The sequence below is a fragment of the Chiloscyllium plagiosum genome, unplaced genomic scaffold, assembly GCF_037043375.1.
Source record: "Chiloscyllium plagiosum isolate Xiang-an unplaced genomic scaffold, Cpla_swu_hap1 HiC_scaffold_5, whole genome shotgun sequence".
NCBI lineage: Eukaryota > Metazoa > Chordata > Chondrichthyes > Orectolobiformes > Hemiscylliidae > Chiloscyllium > Chiloscyllium plagiosum.
The window spans coordinates 958,922-985,569 of record NW_028270143.1 but is presented as its reverse complement, the minus strand read 5'-3'; the positions used below and the strand labels follow the sequence as shown (position 1 = coordinate 985,569).

Genomic DNA, 26,648 nt, shown 5'->3' with positions numbered 1-26,648 from the left:
CTAAATGGCACGTCAGTCTGACTACATCACATGACTGTAACGATACGAGGCAGTAACTGACCATCACTTTCTCAATGGCAACTAATAAATACTGGCCCAGCCAGTGACACCCACATCATGTGGATGAATTTATAAAAATGTACACCCACCTTCTCCCCCCCCCCCCCCCCCCACCCCACACACACACACACACACACACACACACACACACAAGGAAGCAAAGCTTTGAGATGTTAGCATTCTCAGTTAACAGTGATAATTCATTGTATTCTTACAGCTGAATTAAGGCTGAAATAAAACAAACAAGTGTGACAAATCAAAAGGTGTGCAAATGTACCCTGACTAACAATGGCCAGTTTGCAGTAACCCTTTCCAGCTCAGGCACGTTACACAGTGAGATACACAAAGGGAACACAAGTCAGTGGAAGGTCCAACACAATTTTATTGAACACATTATCAAGGAAAAACAGACACTACTATTGTACACTTAATTCTAATTTAAGTCCCTTCACAGGATTCTTCATTAAACAGTTTTAAATCTCTAAATAATCTCAAATCTACACTAGTTATGTATTTCTGACATGCCCTTCCAAGGATTTGCTACACCCTATCCACATGTCCCCACCACTGTACCTGAACTGTTTGTCTGAAACGACTGGTAATACCCTTCAGTAATGCTGGGACAGACTATTCCTTGGTCTTTGAGGGTCGGCTGATGTTTCAGGATCTGGAGTCATCGATTTGGGCTTCCCTTCTCATCTCGGGCTGGCTCTGGTCTTTGGGTTGTCTCACTGAGGTGTTTTTCTGGGTCAGGTCGGTCTGATGATGCTCACCACAAGGTACAAGTCGCTGCCAGTCGCAGGTGCTCTCTGGAGGTGCTGGTGAAGAAGGTGCAGAGAGCAGTGAGAGCTGGGGTTCCAGATTTTCTCTTTCTTCCCTCTTTTCACGCCTTTCTCAAAGACTCTGTGGCCTGTATCCAATACTAGCATTGGGTAGGGACAGCAAGATCCAATTAGATCACTACTTTCCATATTTGGAGGTTGCAGAACCTGGTTTTGAATGGCAAACTAAATCCAAGAGGGAGGATGGGCAAACGTTATGACTGTTAGAGCTGCTCCTTTTTTTGAAATTTGTCAGTGTTGGAGTTGATTTCCTTAAATCTTTGGAGCAGTTATCACTATTTTATAAGCTATTGCATTGTTTTGGAACTTCAGAAAAGAAAAATCAAAGCAACAGCACTTTTAAAAAAAGGGAGAGAGACACAGCATGTACCACATGGGAGGTGAAAACCAGAGAACTAAACCTGCACAGCTGTCTGATGCACCAGCGAACCTGCACAGTTGACTGCCTCTGTTGTTTAGTAACAAGTATCTCTGGACATCAGAGTTCAGTCTAAGAAAAATAAACAAATAGTGAAATTCACAGTTGACCTTGGAGAACAGTGTGTGTGGGAGCTCACAGCACTGGAGCAACTAAGTGGCTAAATTTAAAGTGTAACATTACTTTTTTTTGTAAACCTACAATAGTGAGAAGAGAGGGCTTTTTTGATTATATGTTTTTATTGAGATCCGTCTCTTGATTAAACTTTAAAAATATAAAACATAGGTACTAAGTTAGCCTGGAGCAGTGTTTTTAGAGGAGTAAGATGGTGCTATTATTCTAGGTCTGTAGATTGTTAAGGTGCAAAGATGGCCTTTAGTGGAACGATGTGCTCTTCCTGTCGGATGTGGGAGATTTTCCATGTTACTGATGATTATTTCTGCAGGAAGTGTGCTTGGTTGCGAATCCTATTGGATCGCATGGGTTGGTTGGAGCGGCAGTTAGAGGCAATGAGTAAGTTACAAGAGCCAGGGGTATAATGAATATCAGGAAATGAGAAAAACTGTAGATATAGTCAGGTAGATGGGTTACCTCCATGAAAGGTAGGATAGATAAGCAGATAGTGTGGGAGTCTCCTGTGGCTATCCCCACCTCAAAGACGTCTGCAGTTTTGGAAAGTAGAGGGGGTGATGGAATCTCAGGTGAGTGTAACACCAACGGTCAAGTTTCTGGTGCTGAGACTGGCTCTACTGTAACAAAGGGTATGACAGGTTCCAAGCGATCGATTGTGATAGGAGACTCTAACCAGAGGCACAGACAGATGTTTCTGCAGCCAACAATGAGACATCAGAATGGTGTGTTGCCTCCCTTGTGCGAGGATCAAGGATATCTCAGAGAGGGTTCAGAATATTCTGAAAGGGGAGAGGGTCCAGCAGGATGTTGTACACATTGGAACTAACAACACAGGACAAGAAAAGAATGAGGTTGTGAGGAGACAACACAGGAATTAAGCATCAAGGTAAAAATTAGGTCCTTGGGGGTAGTAATATCTGGATTACTCCTGGTGCCACGAGCTAGTGAGAGTAGGAATAGGAGGATAGAGGAGATAAATGCGTGGCTGAGGAGCTGTTGTATGGGAGAAGGATTCACATTTTTTGGATCATTGGAATCTCTTCTGGGATAGAAGTGACTTGCGGGAAATTAAGAAGCAAATTTATCAGGTAACCTCAGTTATCTGTAAGAATAATAGAGTGATAATGATAAGGACTTTTAACTTTCCAAACATAGATTGGGACTGCTACAGTGTTAAAGGCTTGAATTGACAGGTATTTGTTAATGTGCTCAAGAAAACTTTCCGATGTACCAATGAGAGAAGGTGCAAACCTTGACCTACTCTTGGGAAGGGCTGGTGACTGAGGTGTCAGTGGGGGACCTCTTTGGGGCCAGCGACCATAATTCTATTAGGTTCAAAATAGTGATGGAAAAGGATAGACCAGATCTAAAAGTTAAAGTTCTAAATTGGAGGAAGGCCAATTTTGATGGTATTAGGCAAGGACTTTCAAAATTTGATTGGGGGCAGATGTTCGCTGGTAAAGGGAGGGTTGGGAAGTGGGAAGCCTTCAAAATGAGATAGCAAGAGTCCAGAGACAAAATGTTCTTGTTAGGGTAAGGGCAAGCCTGGTAGGTGTGGGGAATGCCAGATGACTAGAAAAATTGAGGCTTTGGTTCAGACAAAGAAGGTAGATACAGCAGCGATTGAGTGAATCGCGCGAAGAGTATAAATCCAGAAGTATATGTAAGAGGCAAATCAGGAGGGCAAAAAAGGGGACATGAGATAGCTTTGGCCAAGAGGGTTAAGGAGAATCCAAAGGGATTTGACAAATATATTAAGGTCAAAGGGGTACATAGAACAATACAACGCAGTACAGGTCCTTCGGCCCTCAATGTTACGCCGACCTGTGAAACCTATCTGAAGCCCATCTAACCTACACTATTCCATTATCGACACAAAGATACCCGAATGGAAACATACAGAGCCTTGGATATCCCAAAGCAATTCGCAGCCAATTAAATACATTTGTAATGCAGCTGCTGCAGTCAATTTGCAAATAGCAAGTTGCCACAAACAGCAATGAAATAAGTAACTCACTACAGACTTGGTTCAAAAACAGACAGAAGAGTTGAATTCTGGAGATGAGCTGATGGACAGCCCTTGACATCACGGCTGAACTTAGAGGGTGACATCAAGGAGCCCGAGAAAATCTGCAATCAGGGGGCACACTCTCCGCTGGTTAGTCACAGATGCTTGTGGTTGTCAGAGGTCAGTCATCTCAGTCCCAGGATCTTAGCCAAGCCAGCAATGCCCACATCTCATCAGCAAATAGAAAAAAAAAACTGGATAATCTGCTTAAGGCATTTGAATTCAATACTGCTGCCAGGGGCAGTATCCACCGAACCGGAAAGCACAGGTTCACATCTCTCTTGTCCTAATATGTCAGAGCAGGTCCATTACAAATATCTCTATACATGCCAGGCCATCTTGCTTCCTTAGGATCAGTGCCTCAGAACTACTATGGCCAGCCCAGTGGGGAAGATGGTTCCTCACATTTAACAGCTCATCCAATGGCAACATTTATTGCCTGTTGCCCCTTGAGAAGGTGGGGGTCAGCTGCCTTCCTGACCTGCTGCAGTCCATGTGCTGTGGGTTGACCCAGAATGTTCTTAGGGAGGGAATTCCAGGATTCTGACCCAGTGACAGTGAAGGAACGGCGCTATACCTCCAAGTCAGGACGGCAAGTGGCCTGGAGGGGAACCCGCAAGGGATGGTGTTCCCATGCATCTGCTACCCTTGTCCTTCTAGATGGAAGCAGTTATGGGTTAGTAAGGTGCCAATAAAGGAGGTTTAATGTATTTCTGCAGTGAATCGTGTAGATGGTACACACTGCTGCCACTGTGCACTGGTGGTGTAAGGAGTGAAAAGTAAAGCTGGTCAATGTGGGGCCAATCAAGCAGCTGCTTTGTCCTGGATGGTGTTGAGCTTCTTGAGTGTAGTTGGGGCTGCACCCAACCAGGCAAGTGGGGGCGTTCCATCACACTCCTGACTTGTGCCTTGGAGATGGCGGACAAGCTATGGGAATTAGGAAGTGAGTTATTCACTGCAGTATTCCTAACCTCTGACCTGCTCTTGTTGTATTTGTATGCCTTTGTTTCCAGTCAATGCTGCCCCATAGGATGTTCATAATGGGGAATTCAACAACATTAATGCAAGGGATTGTTAAGGGGAAGTAATCAGAGTCCCTCTCATTGGAAATGCTCATTGCCTGCCATGCTGCAAATGTTACTTACCACACAGCAACTTAAGCTTGGCTGCTGGCCAGGTCAGACACTTGCCTAACCCAAAGGAAGATGTTCATGGTTGTTGGTCATCAATCACCCCTGTCCCGGAACATCATTGCAGGAGTTCCTTATGGTAGTGTCAGTGAACATCCTTACTCTGACCTTTTGGTGGAGGGAAGGTCATTGATGAAACAGCCAAAGATGGTTGAGCTAGGACACTACCCTGAGGAACTCCTCCAGAAATATCCTGGAGCTGATAGGATCCAACAATTATAAACACCTTCCTTTGTGCTAAATATGACTCCAACCAGTGAGTGTCCCCACCCTCCCAGCGATTCTTACTGACTCCAGTTTTGCTGGTAACTAGGGAGAGAATAGGGCACCTCAAAGATCAGCAAGGCTGCCTATGTGTAGCATCGTAGGAGATGGGGGAGATATTAAACGAGTATTTTGCACCAGTATTTACTGTGGAGAAAGACATGGAACATCTAGAATGTGGGGAAATAGAGGGGGACATCTTGAAAAATGTTCAGTTAACAGAGATGGTGCTGGACATCTTAAAATGCATAAAGGTGGATAAATCCCCGCATCCTGATTAAGTGTATCCTTCAATTTTGTGGGAAGCTAGGGAAGTGATTGCTGGGCCTCTTGCTGAGATACTTGTATCATCGATAGGCCCAGCTGAGCTGCCGGAAGACTAGGGGTTGGCTAATGTGGTGCCACTGTTTAAGAAAGGTGGTAAGGAAAAGCCAGGGAACTGTAGACCAGTGAGTCTGGCATCAGTGGTAGACAAGTTGTTGGAAGGAAACCTGAGTGACAGGATGTATGTGTATTTGGTAAGGCAAGGACTGAATAGGGATAGTCAACATGGCTTTGTGCAAGTGAAAATCAAGTCTTACTAACTTGTGCTCCTGACGAAGTAACAAAGAGTTTTGATGAAGGCAGAGTAGTGGATGTGATCTATGTGGATTTCAGTAAGGCGTTTGACAAGATTCCTCATGGTACAATGGTTAACAAGTTTAGATCACATGGAATACAGGAAGCAGAAGCCATTTGGATACAGACTGGCTCAAAGGTAGGAGACAGAGGGTGGTGTTGGAGGGTTGCTTTTCAGACTGGAGGCCTGTGACCAGTGATGTGCCACAAGGATCAGTGTTGGGTCCACTGCTTTTTGCCATTTATATAAATGAGTTGGATGTGAACATAGGGGGTATAGTGAGTAAGTTTGCAGAAGACACCAAAATTGCTATGTAGGTGACAACAAAGAAGGTTACCTCAGAGTAAAACGGGATCTTGATCAGATGGGCCAATAGCCTGAGGAGTGGCAGATGGAGTTTGATTCAGACAAATGTAATTTGGGAAAGCAAATCAGGGCTGGACTAATACACTTAATGGTAAGGCCCTGGGAAGTATTACTGAACAAGGAGACCTTGGAGTGCAGGTTCATAGTTCATTGAAAGTGGAGTCGCAGGCAGATACAATCGTGAAGGCGGCATTTGGTATGCTTGCCTTTATTGATCAGTGCATTGAATATCAGAATTGGGAGGTCTGTACAAGATATTGGTTAGGTCACTTTAGGGTCTCCCTGCTATAGGAATAATATTGTGAAACTCGAAAGGGTTCAAAAAAAGATTTACAAGGATGTTGCCATGGTTGGACGTTTAGAGCTATAGGGAGAGGCTGAAGTGGCTGGGGCTACTTTCCCTGGAGCATCGGAGGCTGAGGGGTGACATTATAGAAGTTTATAAAATCATGAGGCGCATGGATAGGGTGAATAGCCAAAGTCTTTTTCCCAGAGTAATGGAGTCCAAATCTAGAGGGCATAGGTTTAGGGTGAGACAAGAAATATTTAAAAGAGACCTAAGTGGCAATGTTTTCACACAGAGGGTGGAGCGTGTATGGAGTGAGCTGCCAGAGGAAGTGGTGGAGGCTGGTACAATTACAACATTTAAAAGATATTTGGATGGGTATATGAATAGGAAAGGTTCAGAGGGATATGGGCCAAATGCTGGCTGCTGGGACTAGATTAATTTAGGATATCAGGTCAGCATGGAGGAGTTAGCCAAAAGGTCTATTTCCATGTTGTACATCTCTATGATTCTACGACTCTTAAATGTTATCCTTGTCAAGTTATGCCTTGTCACTTGGACTGAGTTGGGTGCCACCAAGTCTATGTAGCATTCTTCTAATAATGCAGCCTCACTGAAGGTCAAAACAATGGTTAATTCTGAAGCAAGGAGGCCACTAGTACCTGGAGCTTCTGGTTTGACAGGAAGTTGATTTTCCAAGGCCTGGCTGCATGAATACTCTGTTCCAGCTCTGCAGTTTGCAAACTGCAGAATCCATTTTTTTGAATTTTTAATCCATACTAATAAGAAAATGCCTAATATTTCAGCAACAATCCTGGAGGTTATGGGTGACCTGACCATAACTTTGGCTAATGACAGCACCTAGCCTACTGCAAAAGTTCCCAATTACCATTACATCCTGCAAGCTTCATGTTTCTGTTAGTCGTTGTGAATGTCATTAGCCTAAATGCTGAAACAACTTCCTAGTTCACCCTGCTCTCCTGATTTGCAAAGACTCCCACTTTCCAGGTAAATAATTTCATTTTGACTCCTCCCATATCAAGACATTCTACTCCAGTCTGCTATGTCCCTTCATTCTCGATACAATGGAAATACCATAAGGCCATAAGATATGGGGGCATTATTAGGTAATTTGGCTTATCAAATCTATTCTGCAATTCAATTATGGCTGATATGTTTCTCAACCCCATTCTCCTGCCTTCTCCTCATAACCTGTGATCCCCTTACTAATCAAGAACTTATCTATCTCTGTCTTAAACACAATCAATGACTTGGCCACCACAGCCCTCTGTGGCAATGAGTTCCACACATTCACCACCATCTGGCTGAAGAAATTCGTCCTTATCTCAGTTCTAAAGGCTGTGCGCTCAGATCCTAGTCTGTTCTACTAGTGGAAACTTCTTCTGTATACGTCCACTCTATCCAGGCCACACAGTATTCTGTATCCTCAACATCCTAAACTCCAAGTACAGACAGGGAGTAAATAACTGCTCCTCATACGACAAACTCTCCATCCTCAGGACCATTCTTGTAAGCCTCCTCTGGACTCATTCCAACACCAGCATATCTTTCCTTGGAAACAGGGCCCAAAACTGCTCATAATTTTCCAAATGTGGTCTGACCAGAGCTTTACAGGCTCAGGAGAAAGTGAGATCTGCAGATGCTGGAGCAGGCTCAGTACTACATCTCTGCTATTGTACTGTAGCCTTCTTGAAATGAATGCTAACATTGTATTTGCCTTCCTAACTGCTATCTGAACCTGCATGTTAAGCTTAAGAGAATCCTGAACTTGGACTCACAAGTCTCTTTGGGCTTCAGATTTCTGAAGTCTTTATTCTCTGCTGATTTTTAAATAGGACATTGGTTAGGCCACTGTTGAAATATTGCGTGCAATTCTGGTCTCCTTCCTATCAGAAAGAGATTGTGGAAACTTGAAAGGGTTCAGAAAAGATTTACAAGGATGTTGCCAGGGTTGGAGGATTTGAGATATAGGGAGAGGTTGAATAGGCTGGGGCTGTTTTCCCTGGAGCATTGGAGGCTGAGGGGTGACCTTATAGAGGTTTATAAAGTCATGAGGGGCATGGATAGGATAAATAGGCAAAGTCTTTTCCCTGGGGTGAGGGAGTCCAGAACTAGAGGGCTTAGGTTTAGGGTGAGAGGGGAAAGATATAGAAGAGACCTAAGCGGCAACGTTTTTATGCAAAGGGTGGTATGTGTATGCAATGAGCTGCTAGAGGAAGTGGTGGAGGCTAGTAAAAGGCATCTGGATGGTATATGAATAGGAAGGGTTTGGAGGGATATGGGCCAGGTGCTGGCAGGTGGGACTAGATTGGGTTGGGATATCTGGTCGGCATGGACAAGTTGGACCGAGGGTCTGTTTCCATGCTGTATATCTCTATGGCTTCACCATCCTCTCTCGCTTCCTCTTAATCTTCATCACAGTGTAAGCTTTCTCTTTTGCTTTTATGCTGTCCCTGACTTTCCTTGTCATCAATGGTTGCCTCATCCTACACTTAGTACTTTTCTTCTTCCTGGAGATTAATTTCCACTATGCCTCCCGAATTGCCCTCAGAAACTCTTGCCATTACTACACCACTGTCTTCCATTAGGCTCGCCTTCCAATCAACTCTGGCCAACTCCTCCCTTATGTCTTTGTAGTTACTTTTACTCAATGGTAATATTGTTACATCTGTTTCCAGCGTCTCCCTCTCAAACTGGAGGGTGAATACTAAAACATTATGTTCACTATCCTCCAGGAGCTCCTTCCCCTTAAGCTCCTTTATCAAGTCTGCCTCATTTGACATGACCAAACCCAGAATTTCCTTTTTTCTAGTAGGCAAAAGTGAGGACTGCAGAAGTTGGAGATTAGAGTCGAGAGTGTGGTGCTGGAAAAGCACAGCAGGACAGGCAGCATCCGAGGAGCAGGAAAATCGATGTTTCGGGCAAAAAGCCCTTCATCAGGAATGAGGCTGGCAGCCTCGAGGGTGGAGAGATAAATGGGAGGGGGGTGGGGCTAGGGGAAGGTAGCTGAGAGTGCAATACTTGGGTGGAGGTGGGGGTAACGGTGATAGGTCAGAGGGGAGGGTGGAGTGGATAGATGGGAAGGACAATGGACAGGTGGGACAGGTCACGAGGGCGGTGCTGAGCTGGAAGGTTGGAACTGGGATAAGGTGGGGGAGGGGAAATGAGGAAACTGGTGAAACCAACATTGCTGCCATGGGATTGGAGGGTCCCAAGGTGGAAGATAAGGAGTTCTTCCTTCAGGCATCGGATGGTTAGGGAATGGTAATGGAGGTGGCCCAGGACCTGCATGTCCTTGACGGAGTGGGAAGGGGAGTTGAAATGTTCGGCCATCGGGCGGTGGGTTTAGTTGGTGCGGATGCCCCGGGGATGTTCTCTGAAGTGCTCTGTGAATAGGCATCCTGTCTCCCCAATGTAGAGGAGACTGCATCGGGAGCAACGGATACAATGAATGACTTGCGTGGAAGTGCAGGTGATACATTGATGGATGTGGAAGGCTCCTTTGGGACCTTGGATGGAGGTGAGGGGGGAGGTGTGGGCGCAGGTTTTGCAATTCCTGCGGTCGCAGGGGAAGGTGCCAAGAGGGGACGGTGGGTTGTTCGGAGGCATGGACCTGACCAGGTGGTCATGGAGGGAACGGTCTTTGCAGAAAGCGGATAGGGATGGGGAGGGAAATATATCTCTGGTGGTGGGGTCCGTTTGGAGGTGGCGGAAATGGCGGAGGATGATGCAATGTATCGGGAGGTTGATGAGGTGGAAGGTGATTCTGTCCTTGTTGTTGGATTGGTGGGGTTCAAGGGAGGAGTTGCGGGAAGTGGAGGAGATGCACTGGAGAGCATCATCGACCACGTGGGAGGGGAAATTACGGTCTTTAAAGGAGGAGGCCATCTGGTGTGTTCTGTGGTGGAACTGGTCCTCCTGGGAGCAGATACGGTGGATGCAGATGAATTGGGAATAAGGGATAGCATTTTTGCAGGAGGCAGGGTGGGAGGTGGTGTAATCCAGTTAGCTGTGGGAGTCGCTGGGTTTATAGAAGATGTCAGTGTTGAGTTGATCACCATTGATGGAGATGGAGAGGTCCAGGAAGGGGAGGGAGGTGTCAGAGATGGTTCAGGTGAATTTAAGGTAGTTTCTTTGTCGGCTACGTAGAACAGTCCATCTTCCATAGTTACACCAGCACCACTCTCCATCTTTTTCTCCATTACATTGATGACAGCATCGGTGCCACCTCGTGTTCATCAACTTCACCAACACATTCCACTCTGACCTTAAAATCACCTGGACCATCTGACACCTCCCTCCCCTTCCTGGACATCTCCGTCTCCATCAACGGTGACCGATTCAACACCGATATTTTCTACAAACCCACTGACTCCCACAGTCACCTGGATTACACCTCCTCCCGGCACGGTGGCATGGTGGCACAGTGGTTAGCACTGCTGCCTCACAGCGCCAGAGACCCGGGTTCAATTTCTGACTCAGGCGACTGACTGTGTGGAGTTTGCACATTCTCCCCGTGTCTGCGTGGGTTTCCTCCGGGTGCTCCGGTTTCCTCCCACAGTCCAAAGATGTGCAGGTCAGGTGAATTGGCCATACTAAATTGGCCATAGTGTTAGGTAAAAAAGGGGTACAGGTGAGTTGCGCTTCGGCGGATCGGTGTGGACTTGTTGGGCCGAAGGGCCTGTTTCCACACTGTAAGTAATCTAATCTAAAAAAAAACCCTGCCTCCTGCAAAAATGCTATCCCTTATTCCCAATTCCTCCGCCTCTGCCGCATCTGCTCCCAGGAGGACCAGTTCCACCGCAGAACACAACAGATAGCCTCCTTCTTTAAAAACTGCAATTTCCCCTCCCACGTGGTTGATGATGCCCTCCAGCCCATCTCATCCACTTCCCGCACCATGGCAAAATACTGTTTCTCTCCTCAAAAAGAATATCAGGCAGTTCAGGAAAAATACAGTTAACTCACTGTAAAAGTTTGGTTTGTGAAACTTTCAAACCAGGAGTGTTTGACATCTACAAGTTATTAAAAGCTGAGAAAGTCTAAGCCCTCAGTTTTATGAACATTCTTGTCAAATGACTTCCAGGATTCACAGGAAAGGACTGGGAGAACCAGTTCAGTTGAACCTAAACGTGTAATTTCTGTCCATTTGAGTCTCTGTAACAGACTGTGAGAAGATGAGATGTGACTTTGTTTCGCTGTGTATATAAATTCTTTCAAACTGTGATTTATATATAGATAGCTTGGTTTAATTTTTTTGTTTTACCTTTTCTTCTGTTACGTTGCTATAGAAACTCTTCAGCCTTGTGTAACGATTTCAGTGAGTGACCACCACCTTAATGAAAATATTTTTTAAAAATTCAATGAAGTCAGATGTTGTGTCTGACTTGTCCACTAGCACTATTAGTTTGGATCATAACACTTGGCCAACCTTCTGAAATTAACCTTCTTCCTGAGGTGTGTAATAGTAAAGTATGGACTGGACTGTGCGTTTAGAGACTCTACCCTCAGACTACAGGAAACATTATCTTCCTGCTCTTATTTCATCTGGAAAGATACTTACTGAGACATTGACAAGTCTATAATCCTAAATGCAACAGAATTCCATGTGGACCACTGCACAAACCACTGATCTCCCACAAACTTGTCTCTGTATCAGTCTTTGCCACCCTGCAAGAAAGAAAAGAAATTTAATCACTTGTGTTTTAAATGCTGCTGCAGCCTTCTCTCTTAACCATGGTAATTTAGCTGGCAGTATTTTGTCACTGTTGTATCATTCACAGAATTGTATCATTAAGGATGAGGTTTCTAAATTCTTGGAAGAACAGGGTCGGATTATAACAAGTCAACATGGATTTAGTCAGGGGAGGTCGTGCCTGACAAACCTGTTGGAGTTCTTTGAAGAAGTGACAAGTAGGTTAGACTGGGGAAACCCAGTGGATGTGGTCTACCTAGACTTCCAAAAGGCCTTTCATAAGGTGCCACACGGGAGGCCACTGAGCAAGGTGAGGGCCCATGGTGTTCGAGGTGAGCTGCTGGTATGGATTGAGGATTGGCTGACTGACAGAAGGCAGAGAGTTGGGATAAAAGGTTCTTTTTCGGAATGGCAACCGATGACAAGTGGTGTCCCGCAGGGTTCAGTGTTGGGGCCACAGCTGTTCACATTATATATTAATGATCTGGATGAAGGGACTGGGGGCATTCTAGCGAAGTTTGCTGATGATACAAAGTTAGGTGGACAGGCAGGTAGTACTGAGGAAGTGGGGAGGCTGCAGAAGGATCTAGACAGTTTGGAGGAGTGGTCCAGGAAATGGCTGATGGAATTCAATGTGAGCAAATGCGAGGTCTTGCACTTTGGAAAAAAGAATAGAAGCATGGACTACTTTCTAAACGGTGAGAAAATTCGTAAAGCCAAAGTACAGAGGGATCTGGGAGTGCTAGTTGAGGATTCTCTAAAGGTAAACATGCAGGTTGAGTCCGTGACTAAGAAAGCGAATGCAATGTTGTCAATTATCTCAAGAGGGTTGGAATATAAAAGCACTGTTGTGCTACTAAGACTTTATAAAGCTCTGGTTAGGCCCCATTTGGAGTACTGTGTCCAGTTTTGGTCCACACATCTCAGGAAGGACATACTGGTACTGGAGCGTGTCCAGCGGAGATTCACATGGATGATCCCTGGAATGGTAGGTCGAACATATGAGGAACGGCTGAGGATCCTGGGATTGTATTCATTGGAGTTTAGAAGATTAAGGGGAGATCTAATAGAAACTTACAAGATAATACATGGCTTGGAGAGGGTGGACGCTAGGAAATTGTTTCCGTTAGGTGAGGAGACTAGGACCCGTGGACACAGCCCTCGAATTAGAGGGGGTAAATTCAGAACAGAAATGCGGAGACATTTCTTCAGCCAGAGAGTGGTGGGCCTGTGGAATTCATTGCCACAGAGTGCAGTGGAGGCTGGGACGCTAAATGTCTTCAAGGCAGAAATTGATAAATTCTTGATGTCACAAGGAATTAAGGGCTAAGGGGAGAATGCGGGTAAGTGGAGTTGAAATGCTCATCAGCCATGATTGAATGGCGGAGTGGACTCGATGGGCCGAATGGCCTTACTTCCGCTCCTATGTCTTATGGTCTTATAGAATTAACATGGTTCTGTGAAGAAAAATGGGTGGACAATTGAATTCAACACTTTTGCTTACCTATCAACTGAAACAAATACGAGCCCCAAGGATGTGATATGGAATAAATTTGGACAGTCTAAATTCCATTTCTTTGCTCACTCACAGAATGTGGGCATTTCTGGAGATGTCAACACTTATTGACCCTTTCAAATGCCCTTGAGAGCACAATGGAAGCCAGGTACCTCCTTCTTAACCAAATGCTTTTCTTGGCCTCTTTTTTAAAAACTATTCACTTGTGGGATGCGCACATTGCTGGCTGGCCTAACTGCCCTTGAGAAGGTGGTGGCCAACTGCCATCTTGAAATACTACAGTCCATGCACTATACAGAGACCCACAACATCCTTTGGGGGGGGGGGATTTCCATAATTTTGAACCAATGACAGTGAAGGAACAGTGATATATTTCTGAGTTCGGATGGTGAGTAGCTTGGAAGGGAATTTGCAGGTGTTGTTCCAATGTATCTGCTACCTTTGTCCTTCCAGGTGGTGGTGATCATGGGTTTGGAAGATGCTGTCTAAGGAAATTTGGAGAATTTCTACAGTGCATCTTGTAGATGTTACACACTATTCATACTGAGCTTCAATGGTGGAGGGAGTGGATACTTGTCAGTGTGGTGCCAATCAAGCGGGCTGCTTAGCCTTAGATGGTGTCAAGTTTCTTGAGTGTTGATGGAACTGCATTTATCCAGATTCAGACAAGTGAGGAGTATTCCTGACTTGTGCCTGTAGATGGTGGACAGGGGAGTCAGGAGGTGAGTTACTCATGGCAGGATTCCTAGCTTCTGACTTGATCTTCTAACTGCTGCATTTATACAGTGAATCTAGTTGACCTTCTGGTCACAGGATATTGATATTGGGGGATTCAGTGCATGTAATGCCATTGTAAGGCAAGAAGCAGTGTTGAGATTGTCTCTTATTGGAGATTGGTATTGCATGGTATGAATGTTTTTCCAAGTTTAAAAGATAACTAAGTCAACTATGTCACCATGGGTCTGGAGTCATAAACACTTCAGGATGGAAGGCCTTGTTGTGTGATAAGGATACTATTATCTCTTGGTTTGCCAAGGAGGTTTATTATAACTTAACTGAACTGGAAATAAAAGCATCTAGGCCAAGTTGTGAAAGCATTTTTCCATCTTTTTTCAAGGTCTGTGGGTATCACTGATTGGCCAGCATTTACAACATATCCTTATTGCTCTTGAGAAAACATTGATGAGCTGATTTTTTAAACTGCTGCAATCCATGTGGTGTAGTTAGTAGTCAGCAGTGAGTTTCATGATTTGGAATGACCGAAGGAACAGCAACATAGTTTCACATCTGAATGGTGTGTGACTTGTAGGTGGTGGTGATCCTACGCACCTTCTGCCTTTGTCATCGAGTGTTTGGGGTCACAGTTTGTAAAGTGCTGTATTTGCAGCGCATTTCTGGATGGCACACATTACTGTGCATGTTGAGGGAGGAAGTAAATTTTGAAGAAGGTGAATAGGATGCCAATCAAGCAGTCTGAATTGTCCTGAGCAGTGTTGACCTGGTCCAGTTCAATCTTTGCTAAATAGTAACCTCCAGAATGTTAATAAGGTGGCAAATTTCCTTCATTAAGTGGCATTATGAACTGGCTGGAGTATTAACATCAACTTTCAGTTGTTATAGTTTCAATATTACGAATACTAGCTTATTGTTCCATATCTATTTAATTAACAGAGATTAAATTCTGGTGCAATTATAGGATTTGACCTCATATGTCCAGAGCATTAGTAACAACCACAGAGCATTAGTAACATAACCACCCTTCCTAGTGAGCGAAAGCTCAAAAGCAACAAAAAAAACTTGTTTCAGCATTAATTTGAGGCCACAAAATGCGGGAAATTTGTACAGCAAAAATTGGCATTGAGATGTTTGGACAGACCTCAAGAATCTTTGGAACTGACAAATCTAACTTCGGAGTACAGTCAGAGACTAAAGGTTCATGCATTCCCCACCTTGATGAGCAGGGGGGGAAAACGAAAAAGGTGAGATCTATATAAAGGTTTCAGCTAAATCATAAAACTGAAAGCCAAATGATATTTAGACTTTGGAATGCAGTATGTTCGAACGCTGCCAAGAATGTTAAGTTATAGTTTTATTTTCCCTGATTATGAGGCTCGTAGGCGAAGCGAATTTTGCCATTGGCTTGTAATTAAACTAAGACGGCACGGTGGCACAGTGGTTAGCACTGCTGCCTCACAGCACCAGAGACCCGGGTTCAATTCCCGCCTCAGGCGACTGACTGTGTGGAGTTTGTATGTTCTCCCCTAGTCTGCGTGGGTTTCCTCCGGGTGCTCTGGTTTCCTCCCACAGTCCAAAGATGTGCAGGTCAGGCGAATTGGCCATGCTAAATTGCCCGTAGTGTTAGGTAAGGGTAAATGTGGGGTATGGGTGGGTTGCGCTTCGGCGGGTCGGTGTGGACTTGTTGGGCCGAAGGGCCTGTTTCCACACTGTAAGTAATCTAAATCTAATAACTGAAATAAACAAGGAGTACACGAGAATTAAAAGCATGGGTGTGCTGTGAGGGTCTGTTGGCGTGCAAAATGCGCTCTTGCTTTTGGTTGTAAAAAAGATAAAAAATACAAATATTCAACTGCTCGTGGCTAACACAGCCCGCTACAGTACTCACCAAAAAGGTATTGTCAAAATCGGTAAACATATCACAGGAAAAAAGAACATAGTACAAACTACGACATAAAAGAATGCGGCGTTTTATGCAACTGTCTTGCAAGAGGAAATTTGCTCACTTTGCATTCCCGGGAGGGAGAATCGCTTGTTGGGAGCACGTTTGGAGAATGCGGCTAGAATCGGCTTTGTTCAGTGCTGGCTGCTCCCAAACTGCTGCTGCTGCTGCTTGGCGTCTACGGTCATGTGGAGGCTCTCGGCGACTCCCCCTGGCGGAGCTCCGCACTGGGGCCATCGCTCACTTTTTCTGGGCTCAAGGTCGCTGTGTGCAGCGCCTCGGGGAGAGGGAGGTCAGTTTGGGATAACGCTGTCAAGCCCGATCAAAATTCGCACGCCACCCTGGAGAGGGATAAGCCGCGCCGGCATTCTAACGGCAATAATGGAAAGTCGACCTGAAGAGAGAGAGGAAAAATGACGAAGCCGTGACGATGTGAATTGGCGCGGTGAGGAAGGGCCACTTTTGAAAGTCCAACTTTTCGGGCGCCGCAGGTAAATCCTCCCTGAACAGCTGAGGGGAGCGGGCGGTGGGTGGTGCCGCCCCGCCCCGCCCCCGGGGAATCATGACAAGGGCTTCAGAGTAAGATTGGGTCAATGTTTACGCGAGAGGAAAATGCTGGGAGGGGGAAAACATCTTTAAATGGCCGCCTAGCATTGCGTCGGTGTGTGAGTGAGAGGAGCACTGTCACTTTAAAAGGACTTGTCTCTCTGCAGGTCCCTGGCGGCACGAGCCGAGCTCTCCGTCTGCTCCAGGGGCGGAGTGCGCGCGCCGCAGTTGGAATGTATCGGCCTGCGGTGGCCAATGACAGCCGCCGGACTTGTGACTGTTTTTGTTACATTGAGGTGCACGTTCGATCCCAGCTCGCTACATTGTGGCTGCACTTGAGGGAATTCCCTGCTGGGGCTCTCTCTCTCTGTCAACCCACCTCTCTCAATCACTTTCTAATCCAACTTCTTGGGGGCGGTGGTTCGCTATTCCTCAGCGCCTGTTTTTCTCTCTCTCTCTCTCCTCTGTCTGTCCATGGGGAAGGAGGGTTGGGCGAAATGTTTGTTGAAACGCAGCTCTCCCTCCCGCACTCTAAGAAAGAAGTCGTGCTCGCTCTTGCACGGGAGCGGTGCACCTCTTAGGAAAATCCCGCTGGAATATGCTCCGTGTAAGTAGCTCGCATGAGACTGACACGTCGCCTGTGGAAGGCGTCCAGATTTTTTTTAGGAAATGTCCTAAAACCAGTTGGTGTGTGCGGACCTCCGGGAGAAGTTGAAGGAAACGCTTTCCTTACACTGGAAGTAGAAGGAGTTGTTGCGATTTGTTTTTGTTTTATGTGTGTTGGCGTTGCAAGTCACAACACCGTCAGACGCCTCCGGGTGTTCCACTAGAGAACTGAGTAGATCGTCGAGGCAATTCATTTAGTTTGGGGTGTGCATGGTATTTCCCCTTCCCGAGGAAGAGGTTGTAGCTAGTGCAGGACTGATCTCTATATTCTCTTAACACTTAGCCCACTCTGTGCTCCTGTTCTTTTTTTCAATGTTGATGTTATGGCAGTGACATTTATTTTTCGGCTGGTTGACTGCGGTCTTAACATAAGACGCAGGTTAGTCGAAGGAATGCTGAGTAGTCGAGAGGTGAAGCAAATACCCGTCAGAAGAACGCACTTGCAGGTTAACAAATGCACTTTTCTTTTCGCCGGGATAACTGATTGGAATAGAAGTCAGTTTAACTTGGTCCCTCTGCATTTAAGTATTGGTGTTTCAATACTTTTTTTGTTTTTCTTTTTCAATTTCGTGTAGTTTCTCATAATAAATGATGACCGTTTACCTTGGCCCAGCGATCGAATGTTTGGGGAATTCGAGTTCCCCTGGAGAGCTGAGCCTCTGCACTTCGGCTCACTGCTGAGGGAAGTGCTGGCCTGTCCGGATGGAGGCCTTTGAATGAATTATCACATCTCTGTTAATAATGCCATGAGATTGTCAATATTCAAAGAGCAGAAACCTCGTCAAAATGTATCTCTTTACCGACATTACTAAAACAATTTGTTCTAGATATTGTAGTAACAGTGATGGGGAGATCACCAGCCCCCTCTGTTCTGAGTGAGTCTGTCTGATAGTAACTCTCAGCAGACCACATTGCACTTCGAACAACTCAGTTTCAGCAATTGTTTGTATTGCCTTGCTCATCCATAAGGTTTGCTACACTTGACATTCAAGTATGTGAAAGGCTGTATTCGTAATTTGTGTATGAATTTGCTACATTAACTCATTTCTCTCCTTCCTGTGCCTAGTGGCATTTGAAGCAGATAAAGCACATGCTTACATCTGTTCCCAAAGCTGGTTTTGTTCTGAGTGCAGGTTGCCAATCTGTTTCTAGATTAGAGTGGTGCTGGAAAAGCACAGCAGTTCAGGCAGCATTAGAGGAGCAGGGAACATAGAACATAGAAGAATACAGCGCAGTACAGGCCCTTGGGCCCTCGATGTTGCGCCGATCCAAGCCCACCTAAACTACACTAACCCACTATCCTCCATATACCTATCCAATGCCCTCTTAAATGCCCATAAAGAGGGAGAGTCCACCACTGTTACTGGCAGGGCATTCCATGAACTAACGACTCGCTGAGTGAAGGAAATCGACTGTACACTCTATGCTACTTTCTCCCCACCCCCACCCTCCTCTCATTTATCTCTCCACCCTGCAGGCACTCTGCCTCTATTCCTGATGAAGGGCTTTTTCCCGAAACATCGATTTTCCTGCTCCTCGGATGCTGCCTGAATTGCTATGCTTTTCCAGCACCACTCTAACCTAGAATCTGGTTTCCAGCATCTGCAGTCATTGTTTTTACCGAGTTGCCAATCTGTTGTCAGAGGCTAGAGCTTGAGAGGCAGTACAGCACAGTGTGATTGACATACGGACGTGGATTGTTTTTGGGGGAGTGTAAATATATGAGAAGCAAGGATGCCATTTTTGGTTTAGAAACTTAATTTTGCCTTTCGATATTCTCTCCTGTACTATGAAAATGTTATTCTATGCAAAAGTTCACCTTTTTTTTTCTTTCTCTATCTGTCTGTAGCATTGATTGCAGTCTTATAGACTATCCTCCTCCAACACGCTGTTATCCAGCGGAGTGGGACTGGTTTCTGTGAGGTTGCTTATTATGAAGCCAGTACTTGGATGTGAGGACATGTTTTCCCCCCTACCTCTATCCCTACCCCTACCCATCCATCCTGATGTCTTTTAAATGTTGCAATTGTACTAGCCTCCACTTCCTCTGGCAGCTCATTCCATACACATCCCACCCTCTGAGTGAAAGATTTGCTCCTTAGGTCTCTTTTATATCTTTCCCCTCTCACCCTAAACCTATGCCCTCTAGTTCTGGACTCCTCCACCCCAGGGAAAAGACTTTGTCTATTTATGCTATCCATGCCCCTCATAATTTTGTAAATCTCTATAAGGTCACCCTTCAGCCTCTGATACTCCAGGGAAAACAGCCCCAGCCTGTTCAGCCTCTCCCTATAGCTCAAATCCTCCAACCCTGGCAACATCCTTGTAAATCTTTTCTGAACCCTTTCAAGTTTCACAACATCTTTCCGATAGGAAGGAGACTAGAATTACACGCAATATTCCAACAGTGGCCTAACCAATGTCCTGTACAGCCGCAACGTGACCTCCCAACTACTGTACTCAATACTCTGACCAATAAAGGAAAGCCTTCGTCACTATCCTATCTACCTGTGACTCCACTTTCAAGGAGCTATGAACCTGCACTCCAAGGTCTCTTTGTTCAGCAACACTCCCTAGGACCTTACCATTAAATGTATAAGTCCTGCTAAGATTTGCTTTCCCAAAATGCAGCATCTCACATTTATCTGAATTAAACTCCATCTGCCACTCCTCAGCCCATTGGCCCACTGCTTGAATTATTGCTTCTTGATCATTCCTGATTTTAAATACTCCTATAGTTACGTGAAGAATAAAAGGATGACTAGGGTAGGAATAGGGCCAGTCAAAGACAGCAGTGGGAAATTGAGTGTGGACCCTGTGGAGATTGGGGTGGTGATAAACAAATATTTATCATCTGTTTTCACTCAGGATAAGGAGAATATTGTAGAGAAGACTGAGATACGGAGTGTTCGACTAGAAAGGTTTGAGGTTATTAAGGAGGAGGTGTTATCAATTCTAGAAGGTGTCAAAATAGGTAAGTCCCCTGGGCTGGTTGGGATTTATGAGCGATTCTCTTGGAAGCTATGGAGGAGGTGGCGGAGCCTTTGGCTTTGATCTTTGAGTCATCATTGTCTACAGGATTAGTATCAGAGGACTGGAGAATTGCAAATGTTGTGCCCTTGTTCAAGAAGGGCAATAGAGATGACCCAGGTAATTATTGACCAGTGAGCCTTATGTCTGTTTTAGGAAAAGTTTTGGAAAGATAGGATTTATAATCATCTAGCAAGCAACAATTTGATTAGAGATAGTCAACATGGTTTCATCAAGGACAGGCCGTGTCTCACAAACCTGATTGAGTTTTTTGAGAATGTGACCAAACATGTGGATGACGCTAGGGCAGTTGACGTGGTGTGCATTGACTTCAGTCAAGCTTTTAATAATGTTCCATATGGTAGGCTTTTGGAGAAAATTTGGAGGCATGGGATTGAGGGTGATTTAGCAGTTTGGATTAGAAACTGGTTTTCTGAAAGAAGGCAGCGAGTGGTGGTTGATGGAAAATATTCAGCCTGGAGTCCGGTTACTAGTGGTGTGCCACAAGGATCAGTTGTGGGACCACTGCTGTTTGCCATTTTCATAAATGACTTGAATGCAGGCATAGGTAGATGGGTTAATAAGTTTGCAGACGACACTAAAGTCGGTGGCCAGCTGAATTGGCCATGCTAAATTGCCCATAGTGTTAGCTGCATTAGTCAGAGGGCAATGGGTCTGGATGAGTTACTCTTCAGAGGGGTGGTGTAAACTTGTTGGGCCGAAGGGCCTGTTTCTGCGCTGCAGGGAATCTAATCTAATCATGATGATGTTGGCTTGTATGAGGGGCATAGCTGCAAATTGAGGGTGATAGATTTAAGACAGATATCAGAGGCAGGTTCTTTACTCAGAGTGATGAGGGCGTAGAATGCCCTACCTGTCAAAGTAGTTAACTCACCCACATTAGGGACATTTAAACAGTCCTTCTGTAAGCCTATGGATGATGATTGGATAGTGTAGGGGGATGGGCTTAGGTTAGTTCACAGGTCAGCGCAACATCGAGGGCCGAAGGGTCTGTTCTGTGCTGTATTGTTATAAGTTCTATCTGCTGCAATCTTTAAATTCTGGAATTCCTGCATTGAATTATTTAGTTTATTTCTATATTTCCATTCTTGTTTAAGGTACTCTGCCTCTTTTTGGTTTCCTGCCTTTCTGTGTTCTTGTGTGATCCAGTATCACTTTGCTTTGTAATGCTTCTTCAGAATTTCTTGAGGCTTTATTATGTTAAAGGTGTTACATAAGAACAAGTTCAAGTAAATGCTGCGACAGAATTGACTGTCCATGTCCAGCTTCCCATCCTTTTGTTCTCTGTAAACTTCAGTTCAACTAGAAGTTTGTTGCTGACATTCTGTCTGCACTAAGTCCTAATTAACTTACAATGAGTCCCACCCTCTTAATTGTTCCAATTTAAAATTTTTTGGATACATCTTTGAATTCTTCATGCTCTCCTCCCTCCCTAACCCCACAAATTCCTGAGACCAACATTAGCTTGAACTCTGCAATTCTCTGGTTCTGGACCATTGTCCATCTCTATTCCTTCTTGTCCACATGCCACATTCTGACATCCTCTTCCTCTGGCCCCTCTTTTCCTTGAAGTCCACCTTTTCTTGCTATTAGTTTCTTGATGGTTTGCATTTCTGGACCTCTGTTGGACTTTTTAATGGCAAAGTTGTGATTTACATGCAAGGTTTTAATGCTAAGAACTGGCAACTTTAAAGCAAGACTTCTTGTATGAGGGCATGTGATTGTGTTTCTTACACCCATTGTGTGCAATAATTTATTTGAATAATTTTTCCTGTTTAACTGATTTATATTTTAGTGATTAATCAACTTTAAATTCTTTCCACTGTGACTGGCATGTACTTGCTGGAATATTATGTCCATAATAAATACAATTCAAATCATGCTTCTAGGTGTTTATCAGAGTTTGTGATCAGTTAGCCATAAAGACTATAAATATTTTGTTTGTGGCAATCCTTGTGACAATACTAATGTGAGATATTTAAATAAACGATTAACTTGTAGTAGATCTAATTCACACTGCTGCAGCAATAAATAGATTGCTGCTGCCCCACCCGACTATCCCTCCCACATTCTCCTGTTCTCTTGAAGATCTTGATGCTGCCACTCTATAGATGTGGGTGGCTATGCACCGCCTGGTCTACTTCATTTTGAAACTGTATTTTTTCTGGGTTTTTTTCTTCTAATTCTTACAGCACGTTGTTATTGTAATGGATGGCCGTGCTACATATATGGGTGATCATGAGTAGAAATTCTGGACTACAGTTGCTTTATCTTGAGCTTTCAGCCATTTGCTGCAATCTCCGCATGTAGATAATGGTCCAGATGTCTTGGGCTGTGGGTGTCTGCACAGACTCTGTCCTTGAGGCAGCTTCATCCTTATCACTAAGGCTCTTCAACTCCTTTTGTGCTGTAATATTCCTTTATTTACATCTGTTTCACAGGTTATCAAATCCAGCTCTCCAGTGTATTGTTTAGGGCCTCTCTCTTTTCATGTGCTCATTCTAAACTGGCACTTTTGCGCTTACTGACAAGAGTCATGTCATAATGACTTCATAATTTACAAGAATCTAATTTTAAAACAACGACTTCGCGTAAATGGGAACCTGTTCCACTATTCCTGAGTTGGAAGCAAAATATGCAATAACTAATAACAAGCCTGTCTTGCCTTGCTGTATGTTCAAATCAACATCATACTCTGTACTCCAGTCCTGTGATAGCTCAGTGAAGTTGGTGTAATTTTGTTGCTTTTTAAAGATGATTGTGGTCTCTTGTGTTAAGCACAAGTGGATTAATAGTGCTATTATCTGAAGCTCTGTTAATAATGCTTACATTATTTACAAATTCTGTTTTTGGCATGAAGTGACTTTGAAAAATAGGTTTAAGTTGAATGCAGTGTGGATAAAAATTAATACTTTAAAAACATGCATTGTTTACCATAACAACTGCCTTTGAAGATAGCAAAAGATATTTATGTAGCTGTTTATAATAACCTCAAGTCTTTAAAAAGTACTTCTGAAATGTAGCCATTATAGTATGTAGAAAATAAATAACTTTTAGCAAGATCGCATAAACTAGAAAATTGATGACCAGACAATCTATCCTCTTGATGCTAATTGAGAAATAACTATTGACCAAACCGCAGAGAATGATTTGTTGGCTTTTCAAAATAGTGCTTTAGAAGCTTTTTATGTCAATCAGCAAGAGGAGTTGGAACCTCATTTTTAAACTGAAAACAGAGCGTCTGACAGTGCAGTACTTCCTCAGTGCTGTTTTGAAACGTCAGCGTTGATTTGTTAAGAGAGGGGAGCATTAAATCAACTTCATTGCATTGGGTTTTCATCAGAAAAGTAGGGAAAATTCTCATCAGCTATTGAGAATAGGTAGCATTCGGAAATGCATACACTACTATGGGAGGTATATGAAAATCAGTGCAAATTCAGTAAGATGTTTCTAGGTAGCCTCCATGTGAATCTATTTAAAATAATTGACTTGCACATTTTAAGCAACTGTTTTATTATTTTTAATTCAGTGAGAAAATAAAGTGATTTGCTGTGTTCTTAGTAGTGAGACAAATGCAGCATGTTTAGTGTTTTATTTGAGAAGTTCAACATTGTTGTAGTACACTCCTCTCATAGAGACAGCTAACTTTTAAATAGTGTTTGAATTTCCAGTGATCAATTTGAAGGAGTCATGCCAGATTTCAAATTTTAGACTTTTTTATTGTAACAATCTAACTAAAATCAACATTGACTAAACATTACTTGGGCAACTAATATTCTTAAACTACAAGTTGTCCTGATTAATGTCTTAAGGCACCAATAACCACTTACTGCAGGGAATAGAGTAAACTACCAGGGAGTCTGTAAGTCTACACAAAGCCAAAACAGTTGGCTTTGTCTGTGTTCCAGCTTGAAATATGGCACATGGGTTACTCAGTAAGTTCTAACCAGTGGTAGTCAACACTTTGCCTGTTGCCAAGCAATACTAGCAGGAGTTACATGCTGATTGTTATTATTTCTCTTTACTTTGAATTTAAAGAGATTGTAAAAGATTTTTGAACATGCCTCAGACTACTAATACTTGAATATCCAAAGTCACTTTGAAACTAACCAGAGTTTCTTTAACTAATGGGTGACAAGTGTTTAACTGCAGACAACATGCGATCAGAAAGGATAGTTGTGTTCATGTTGACATCAAATTGTTTGCTTTTTTTTAAAGCTTTTTAAAATAGATGCAAACATTTCAAACATTGTCCTAAATGGATTAGAGTAATCAATAATATTAACTTATTTGTATATGTAGCACTGTGTAGGATTTATACATAATTCTATGTTAGTACAATTTTTTTTTAATCTCTTGGAAGGAATATCAAAGTAGGCAAGGCCACAGGTGGTTCTCATATTTGCTTTTCCTTATGAAAAATTTGAGGTTTTGTCGGCATTGCCTGAGTGGGAAAGTATTTATCTGGAGGTCATGTTGTGGTGAAATTTCAGTACTGATAGCAATGCTTTTTGTTCTTTTTGGAATGTCTTCAATTTACAGTTGAAGGATTTTTTTGTAGTTTTAATATTTTTGTGAAATATTTTTGTAGTTACTCTAATTTTGACTGTTTCAAATTTCTTTACTTAGAATTTCAAAGCTGAACTGTTTAACTCTAGGAAATTAGGTCCTGTCACTTCAAATTTTTTGAACTATTTTAACTACTATGTACATATGGTTCTTCAGTTTTTTAAAATAAAATTAGAAGTCAAAATGTGGTCAAGTTAATTAATTCTGAACTTTTGACTTTTCACTAACAGATTAACTACACTACTTAGGGCTCAACAGTCTGACAGCCTGTTGAGCATGCTCTATCATTCAGTGAGATTAGAGCAGATTTAGATCCTCACCCTAAGGTGGGTGAATATCTTCTATGACTTGATTTCCTTGAATATATATACCTTAGATTTAACTGTATTAATAGAGTTAGCATTTGTTCCTTTTTTATGGGAGAGTTCCACACTTCTTCTACCCTTTTTTATGTGAAGAAGAATTTTGTTACATTCCTCTTGAGTGATTTGCTCCTGTTATCTGCCACCATTGCCCTTTCCTCAAAGCTAAATATACTTGATCGTGCCATCATTGTAAACTCTCAGTGCATTTCCACATTGCCTTTCATCCCCAAGTTCCTTGAATATATTGACTCCCAGATCAATGCCCATTCTTCTTGGAACTCCATTCTTGAATCCTTCCAATCAGGTTTCCACGGTGATCCAGTTCTGAGCTAGTTCTTAAAATGTCATTTGTTACCTTGATATGTGGTTTTGACAAATTTGGACTTTTCTTCTTGACCTACCTGCAACCTTCAATGTGGTTGGCCACACCGTTCTTTTTCTCCTGCCTCTCCATTGTCATCTAGTTCGATGGAATTGCTCTTGCCTGGTTTCAGTGTTCCCTGTCTCATCATAGCCAGAGCGTCATATGCAATATTTTCTCTTCCTGCTCCCATACCATTCTGTCTTTGTAATATTACTCATCTTTGCTCCTTCCTCCACTCTTCTGCAATTGAAACCTTCATCTGTGCCTTTCTTACCTCTCCAGTTGACTTTTGCAATGTAGTCAGGCTGTCCTCCCACATTCTGCTATTCCTACCCTAAAGGTTATTCAAACCTGTGCTGCCCATGTCCTAATTCATCCAAGATCTCCTATCAGTCCTCTAACCTACTGACCTATATTAAATTCCAATTAAACAACAAATCTACTTGTTAAAATCTCTTATTCTTGTTTTCACATCCTAATTGGACCAGCCTCTTATCCTTTGTAAACTCCTCCAGCCCTAAAATCATCCAAGATATTTGAGATTTTAGTTCTGGTCTCTTGAACATTCATGGCTTTTAATCACTTCTCCATTGGCATCCTTACCTTCAACTGCCTGTGTCCTAAACTCAGAATCCCTCCTTAAACCTTGCACTCACAAGACATTTCATAAAAGGTGCCACATTGACCAAGCTTCTGCTCATCTATCCTAATATTTCCCCGATGTATTGCAGTCTCACACTTGGTTTTGAATGCAAATCTTTTGAGACCTTTTAATTGTGCTGAAAGCGTTGTGTAAATAATTATCTCTTATATTCTTGCTATCTAGTTTTAAGGACTAGCGTTACATAAGCTGTTTTTCTTTAACAGTACTTTCTATCTGCCCACTACATTTTAGTCATGTACATGACTTCCTAAACCCTATGGATCTTCAGA

At 43.4% G+C, this 26,648-nt stretch overlaps 1 protein-coding gene and 1 long non-coding RNA gene across 9 annotated transcripts in view; one reads left to right on the top strand and one right to left on the bottom strand.

Annotated features, from left to right (window-relative positions):
• Nucleotides 1–424: 424 nt before the first annotated feature.
• Nucleotides 425–17,215, bottom strand: LOC122549655 (uncharacterized). Its single transcript, XR_006311629.2, has 4 exons — nucleotides 17,080–17,215; nucleotides 16,219–16,548; nucleotides 11,830–11,936; nucleotides 425–1,392 (listed from the first exon to the last, which is right to left on the bottom strand). It is a non-coding gene; the product is annotated as an uncharacterized LOC122549655 (long non-coding RNA).
• The window catches only part of LOC122549654 (thyroid hormone receptor beta), a 184,317-nt gene continuing 174,102 nt past the window's right edge, over nucleotides 16,434–26,648 (top strand). For 5 of the 8 annotated variants that reach the window (XM_087986904.1, XM_043689449.2, XM_087986903.1 and 2 more), the window contains exon 1: nucleotides 16,434–16,645. The gene's annotated coding sequence lies outside the window, so the exon portion shown is untranslated. The other 3 variants (XM_087986901.1, XM_087986899.1, XM_087986902.1) reach the window with 3 other exon arrangements.